At 39.2% G+C, this 7,829-nt stretch overlaps 1 long non-coding RNA gene across 2 annotated transcripts; it reads left to right on the top strand.

Annotated features, from left to right (window-relative positions):
- Positions 1-259: 259 nt before the first annotated feature.
- LOC141581134 (uncharacterized) lies at positions 260-7,602 on the top strand. 2 transcript variants are annotated; one of them, XR_012513687.1, is made up of 4 exons: positions 260-369; positions 2,418-2,575; positions 3,664-3,816; positions 6,687-7,602. It is a non-coding gene; the product is annotated as an uncharacterized LOC141581134 (long non-coding RNA). The 2 variants fall into 2 exon arrangements; XR_012513682.1 differs by having other exon boundaries at positions 260-443.
- The last annotated feature ends 227 nt before the right edge of the window (positions 7,603-7,829 follow it).

Below are 7,829 nucleotides of genomic sequence, written 5' to 3'. Positions count from 1 at the left end.
CAGGGTCTGGAGTTGGGTCTGGGGATTTGCGTAGCTGCTTCCTCCCCCTTCCTCGCGTGGGAATGCCATGTCCCTTGCGCCCCACTCGGTGGCACATCCTCTCCATTTCTCCTCGCCCGCGCCTGTGACAAGCCTGCGGCCGCACATTATCGGCGATTGTGGGAAAGGGCAGCGAGCCTTTCCGCCGCTCCCGGCCGCCCTAATGAGGGAACAATCGGGCTACACGGCGCTGGCGGCGGGGTCAGGCGCGGCGTCCCGCACAATGGGCGCGGCGCCCGAGCCCCTGACAGCGCCATAAATTGGCCGTGCAAAGCCGAGCGCTTGGTGGTCCCCCCTGGAGAAAAGAGCCGCCGCCGAGGGCGCGAAAAGGCGAGTCGAGGAGCCCGCCAGGGAGCGAGTGGCGCCTTTTCCCGATCACCTTGTTGGAACTTAGCGTAGCAGAGGTCAGACGACAGGGACAATAGCAGGGTCCTGGGGTGAATTCCAGGAGGGAAGCTGAGCCCGGCTCCCAGGTCGAGCGGAATGAATGGGGTGGGAGCTGAAGCCGGGGAACCCAGGGGGCCCCAGAGTCAGAAGGTGGCGGGGGCTCAGATCCGGAGCCTCAGGAAGCCCGGGCCGAGGTCCCCACCCTTGCCCCGGAGAGAAAGGAGAGGCCCCCGGCTGGGGGAGAGATTTCTGCTGCTCTCAGTCAGCTTTTCCTTCACCCCCCCCACCCTTTTTCTTTCTTCTTTATCTTTTTTTCTTTTTTAATATATTTTAGTACAGATCTTGTCAGACAGGGACAAGATGAGAAAATCACTAGATGTGGGTGTTGTTTCTCACGGAAGACATACATATAATGCAAAATACCTTTTGAAGTGTTTTTATTTTAAATCAGAACAGTTTTCTAAGGGAAAAAAATGATTTTTTTTTTCAATTTCAGAGAAATAAATGACATAAGGTTGCTCTTTCTGGTTTTTATTTAGCGTCAATATGCTCTTTTTTTTTTTTTTTTTCCTCCAGGGAACAGAGAAATAGAGGGAGAAGGAGGGCTGGAGAGAGAGGGACTCTTACATGAGGTTTTCAATGAAGTTTTAACTAGAAAAAAAAAATGTATGTTAAAGAAAGTTAGCCAAAATAACAATAAATGTAGCCAGATATCTGGTTTTCAGAGGGTGATTCAGGAGTTACCGTCTATTGCAGGCTTGGGGCTGCTAAAGTCTTTAGCCAGTCATGTTCTCCCCAAACGCATAAATTTCAATTAAATGAGCCCAAATAGTTGATTGCTAGACACGGTAACTATTTCCCTCTGAAATTGTGTTTGCACGTGCTAAGGCTGAAGGAATTTCTCTTTGTCTTAATTATTTTGGAGGTCAGATTATGATCATGCAGAGGACAAAGAGCTGAACACAGGACATGGGATGAGGGTGTGGGTGATTTACTACTACCCGAAGCAAGAACACACTCTGCTGGATGCTGAGCATTTGAAGGCTTCCCGAAGTCCCTTATCCTCTTTAAGATTTCCAAATCATATCACACAAGGCCTCGTACACGGCCCAAGCTATGCTGTTAAAAATGAGAGGAGCCGGGCGCGGTGGCTCATGACTGTAATCCCAGAGCTTTGGGAGGCCACGGTGGGTGGATGACGAGGTCAGGGGTTCAAGATCAGCCTGGTCAGCTTGGTGACCGGGCATGGTGGTGTGTGCCTGTAGTCCTAGCTACTCTGGAGGCTGAGGCAGGAGAATTGCTTGAAGCCAGGAGGTGAAGGTTGCAGTAAGCCGAGGTCACGCTACTGCACTCCAGCCTGGCATCTGGTGACAGAGTGAGACTCTGTCTCAAAAAAAAAAAAAAAAAAAGAAAGAAAAAGAAAGAGAGAGAGAGAGGGAAAGCCAGTGTTTGTAATGCCTGCCTTCCTGGTCTCCCCCACCCCACTATAGCTGGACAGTTTGATTTCCACAGCTCCAAGGTACAAGGTACAAGAGTTAAGGTGGTTGACTGGTCCCCAGCCTCAGCGACAGGGAGTGAGCAGAGAATACACAGGCCAGTGATGTTACTTGTTCAAACTGATTCCCTCCACCCTCCCAGAGACAGTGGAACACTCCTGCCCCCAAATGACAAGGTCTCTTAGGCTTCCTTCTTTGTTGGGTACAGAGGAGGTAGCCACAAAAAAACAAACAAACGAACAAAACAGGTGGGGTAGGTAGAGAAGAGGAGGGAACTATAAATAATCCAAAGGGGTGGCTAGAGAGGCAGAGAGGAGATGATGGGAGAGAGGAAGGTTATACTTTCATATAAAAGGCATGAGCCACTTGACTTAGGAGTAATCTGAAGGATATTTTGTTTGATTGGTTTTCCTTTTTTGTTATTCTCTGAAATCTGAAGCTTACCATTGCCTAAAAGAGGGTGAGTTCTTCTTATCTCCAATTTTCCTGAGGTAGGAAGCACACTGGGAATAAGGAGAAAGAAAATACAGATATGAGTAGTCTCTCCAGGAAGCAATGTGACTAAATACTCTTTATACAAAACCAAAAAATCAGATAAATACTTATTGAAGTGTTATTCCTGAAAACTGGAGAAAAGAAAACTTACTTCTAAGGTAAGTCAGATTAGGTTTCTCTCTTAATCTGATCACATTTTAATACACATGACTTGCTTCCTGAGGGTGGATAAGAACTGATAACTTCTTGGAGCAGAGGGTTACTAAAAAACCATTTGGAGGCAAAAAGAACATGGTATATGTTCTAAATTCGGGCCCTAAATTAAGTTGAACAATAATTCTGTTCATATATTTCATGTTCTTTCCAAAGATCCCTATTAAAGTCACATTTTTAAATCATTTACATAAAAGAAAAGCTAAAAGGATATTTTTAAATGTAGGGAAACTAGCTACAAACCTTATTCTAAATAGACAAACACAGAATTTTGTTAAAATGGAAAATGGAAGCATGGGAGAAGAAGGAGATAGGAATTTCTAGGTCATAGTATATTATTCTTTCTGAATACAGTATTGATTTTGACATCCACAAATCAATATAGAAACATACAAACATGCAAAATTCCCAAACTGCCCCCAAAATCTTATCTTGAAAACAATGCTAGTCTGTATTTTAAGAAAATATTGCAAAGAATAATTCATTCTGTTCTTTGATTATTTAAAGCAGGAAAATCTTTTTCCACTAATAACCTATTATTTCAACAGTTTAATTAATATAGTTTCATACTGTGTAACAGTTTTACAGTACCTGGAGTGGTTAAAAAAATTGTACTGCCAAAATAAATTTGAAGGATCACGTGGAATTAATATCCCTACAGACTGCATTGTACACTGTTTAGTCTCTCTGAACAATTACAAAGACTTTGAAATCACAGCAGTTATTTGTGATACTATTAATATTTCTTCTTCACCTCCTATTATGTAAACATAAGTGAGTGTACAAAAATACATAGTTTTCCTTTTCACTTGAGTGCATTTCCCATCCCCTAAGGGAAAAGACAAGATACACTTTTGGATTCTTCAATGATGCCATTCAATTGTTTTCCATGTAAAAAGCGTGAATGATTTCTCTGTTACCGACCTATTTTCAAGTTGTTGGATTAATACGTTTAAGCAAGAGAAGGAAAAAATAGAAGAAAAGATATTATTATTCTAACCTTGTATTATCAGCATGTCACGTGTTCTTAAAGAATTGTGGAGTGAAGGAATAAGAAAACGTGATGCTTGGAAGAAAGAACACAGCGCTGACAGGCCTTGTTGCTGAGTCTGCTGAACAATAGGCAACCTCCAAGGATGCTCTCCTGCAATTCCAGCTCTGCCATCAATTCACTGTATGCCTTTGGGTAAGTCACTTAACCTTCCTGGGTCTCAGTTTCCCCATGGGCAAAATGGTGGTTATTATAATAACCTTCTTACGAGTATTTTGCAAAGAACAATGATTACAAATGAATGCAAATCATCTTGTGTGTGTTAAGAATGACATACAAGTGCTAAGAAATAGCACAAGCTTGTAGTTCACAATACACTTTTCCAGAAACAACAAGCAGATGTTGCAAGCATAGAATGATAACAAGAATCAGGGACCACCAAGCAAATTACAACCAAGGGAATCTTTAGAAAGAATTCACGAGTCACTGGACCAAAATGGCCAAGTGGAAAAGGAGAATTAACTCTCATTTTTTAATTTAAATTATCATCAGAAGTAATGTTGGTGTAACAAACCATAACATATACTTAGTTTGAGTTAGTCTAAAATTCTTCTAGAAATATTGATTGGGTGTTACATGTTTTCTGTGTGGAAAGCAAATACACAACTTAGGGAAGATATTTCATATGAAAAAAATGGGATGTCTCATTTAGGATGTATAATGCATATCCTGTTCTGTAATGCAGGAAGATTTCACAGGTAGCTTTCTAGGAGGATGAAAGAACAAGTAATGATTAACTAAAAATGTTCGGTAATGCTTCAGTTTGGACCTAAGCGGAGTAGTCTTTATTTGTACTGTATTTTTAAATAAAATTGAATATTTTACATGCAATAACCAATGCTTTTGTATCCACATTTACTTCTGAAGAATCAAAATTTTCATTTTTAAAAACAAGTTATATCTAAAAGCATGTTCAAAGTCATATACAGTCGTGTGTTCTTTTAAATTAAATCTCAAAAATGAAAAACTGACAAATGAAGAGCATACACTTATGACAGCAAAAATTTAATAGCATACACACAGGCAGAATTATTACAAATCAATAAGAAAGGCAAACAAGTCAGTAAGAAAAGACAGTTGGAATGAACAAGCAATTAGCGAAATAATAAATACAATTGTCTAACTCACATATGAAAAAGTATTTAATTTAAATAATAGACATACTAATACTCTGTGCCATACATCAGGTGGTAAATGAATACATTGATACTTTCTCAAGAAACAACCAGGAATAACTATCATACGCTATAAAAAGTGCTGTACCTTTATCCCAACCACTTGATCTCTGGGAATTTTTGGTAAAAAAAAAAAAATCATTATCATTATTATTATCGTACCCTAAGAGTTGACTATAAAGATAAATATTACAGCATCATTAAACTGAGTAAATGGGAACAATTCTAAGTGAGCAACAGTGGAGCAATTGGTTAAATTCACTATGACATGCGCATACCATGCAATGTTATGTAGCTGATAGAAAAGATGCTGTGATGGAGAGGAAAGTATAACAAATAGAAGGATATTTTAAAAGTGTTAGATGCAAAAACAGGCGAAAAACAATAGACAGTGAGTGGTCCCATTTTGAAGAAAGAAAGAAATATCAGGCAGGATTGGATAGAGTACGCTGTAATATAACAAAAACACAAAACTTTTTTAGAGGCTTATAGCAACCAATGTTGAAAGCTCATCGTATCCCAGGTCCTTCTTGGCAGTAGGGAGTTCGGCCCTGCATTCCCTCACTCTGTGGCACAAAAATAGATCAGTCACCACCTCAAACTTGGCTACACTGCAGCAGAATCAAAGAGCACTCCAGAGCTGGCCTCTCCAACTTAGTAGCCACTTGCTCCATGTTTCTATTGAGTACTAGAAATGCGGCTTGGGTGAATTGATATTACTATAAGTGCTAAATATATACCTGATTGCAAAGACTTTGTCCAAATAAAAATAGTAATTAAAAAAGAAGATAAAATATCTCGATAATTGTATGTGGATTTCATGTTGAAATTCTATTTTAAATATCTTATGTTAAAGAAGATATATTATTAAAATGAACTTCACCTGTTTCTTTAACATTTTTAATGTGCTACTAGAAACTTTAAAATTACACACCTGACTCAAATTTGTGGGAGCCACAGTCCTCTAGAGTGTCTTGTACCAGTGATTGAATGTTGCACCTCGTTGGCTAGAATCAGTCACCCAATCTCAGGAAGGCCAGAAAAGGCAATCCCACAATGTAGCTGGAAGGCAGCTAACTGGAAATCAAGTCCTAAGAAGCGCCATAGGAAGAGAAAGAAGCAGGAGCAGGCAGGGGTCAGAACAAATTTTGGAAAGTGTATATAAGATCATCTGGGTTAAATGTGTGTTACTTGGCATCCAAAATTTATCTGAAATTCCCTTGAGAATACCTCCAGGCTCTAAGCAGTCAGCCTCTAAAGCAACCATTAATAAAATGGAGTCATGAGACTGCCCTATAACAGCTTGTGGAGAAAGAAATGTCTCGAATATTACATTAGTATGGGCAAAGAAGAAGATCAGCAACAATTTAGGCACACACACACACACACACACACACACACACACACGAAGGCAGACATTCGCAGACTTTGCTTTGCTATTGAGCTGCTTCTTATCAGGGCAATTCTATGTAGTACACTCTAGGGTACCAAGCAACAGTTGGGCGAAACACACACACACACACACACACACACACACACGTGCAGACATTTGCACACTTTGATTTGCTATTGAGCTGCTTCTTGTCCTGGCTACTTCATGGAGTCCACTCCAGCATGAGAAGCAACAGGGATCGACTGATGGATTGGTCAATGAATATTATTCTCCTGAGAAAAGCTAAGGGGTGGGCAAATGTACCCAAATGTGTGGGTATGTCCCGAAGTATTGAAAACCTTGACATACACACTGCAAAAGGTACACCATCATTGTCACTGGATACTGGAATCCCACGTGATTTTAAATTCTTTCTTTTCCCTTATCTTTCTTTTCAGATCATCTACAAGAAATGAATGATGTTCAAAATTACTTGCCATGCCCTTTGCTTGGGGCTGAAAACAAGATGCAGTCATACAAATTTCAACTACAGAAGGGCAAGCAAATTGAGTGTGTACTCTAGAGGCAGACTGCCTGGGGTCAAAATGCTTGCAGTATAACCATTGACAGCTTCCATAACTTATCTCTTCCCAGGTTAACCAACCTGTAAAATGGGGGTAATATTTGTTCCTTCCTCATAGGGTTGTGCATAAAAAATCTGATGAGATTATAGGTGTAAAAAAGTGAGAACCTACAGAAACCTTTCCATAAATGCTACCTATTATTATTAAATTGCAGCTTTCATTTAGTTTTCAAATTTAAAGACTAAAATCAGCTGAGACATACTCCAATCTCCAGCTAATGTTTGCAAAAATATTAGTAGTATTCCCTTCATCTTTCCTCATCCCTTTTTTTTTTTTTTAAGAACTCTAACTGGTAAAATGCATTTATTTCCCTTGTATCTGTACAAGCCATTGATTTGTCAGGAGAGAAATACAAAGACTTTCACATTTTTACTGCTCTCTATCCTGAATTAACACTCTGCTTCTGAATTTAAGGCAGCAAAACTCTATTCAGTGTTTTAAGAGTGGCTAAAATATACAGAAATGAGAAGAGCCTTGACAAGTTAACATCAATGTGAATGAGACTAGAGAAATAACATTCCGTATATGAGTGCTTTTCTTTTAAATAGTCTTATCAACTTTCAAATGATTAGACAATTTTGTTTCATTCCCTTCAAATTTACAAATTAATATTTTTAAGAGATGGAGTTAATAACCAGCTAAAAACTATAAATGCTTCCTCAACTGAAGTTTGGAGTTTTGCTATATAAAACTGACTTAGAGTTACAATAAAAATAGCAATATCATGCAATACTATATTTGTATTTCTCCGTTTAATTGCTTTTTATTTTCAAACAATATGCAGCTAAGACATGCCTGAGTGAAGTTTCCTAGGAGCCAAATAATTAATCCAACATTTATCTGAAATGCAGAACTAACTTGCATAATTCTTCAATTGAATATCACACCTTTGATGGGGACATACAAATTGTTTCAACCTGAGGCTTGAAAAGATGTGTCATAAAGCATTCTGATTAA

The sequence above is a fragment of the Saimiri boliviensis genome, chromosome 1, assembly GCF_048565385.1.
Source record: "Saimiri boliviensis isolate mSaiBol1 chromosome 1, mSaiBol1.pri, whole genome shotgun sequence".
In the NCBI taxonomy this organism is placed as follows: Eukaryota; Metazoa; Chordata; class Mammalia; order Primates; family Cebidae; genus Saimiri; species Saimiri boliviensis.
This window is presented reverse-complemented; position numbering and strand designations above follow the sequence as displayed.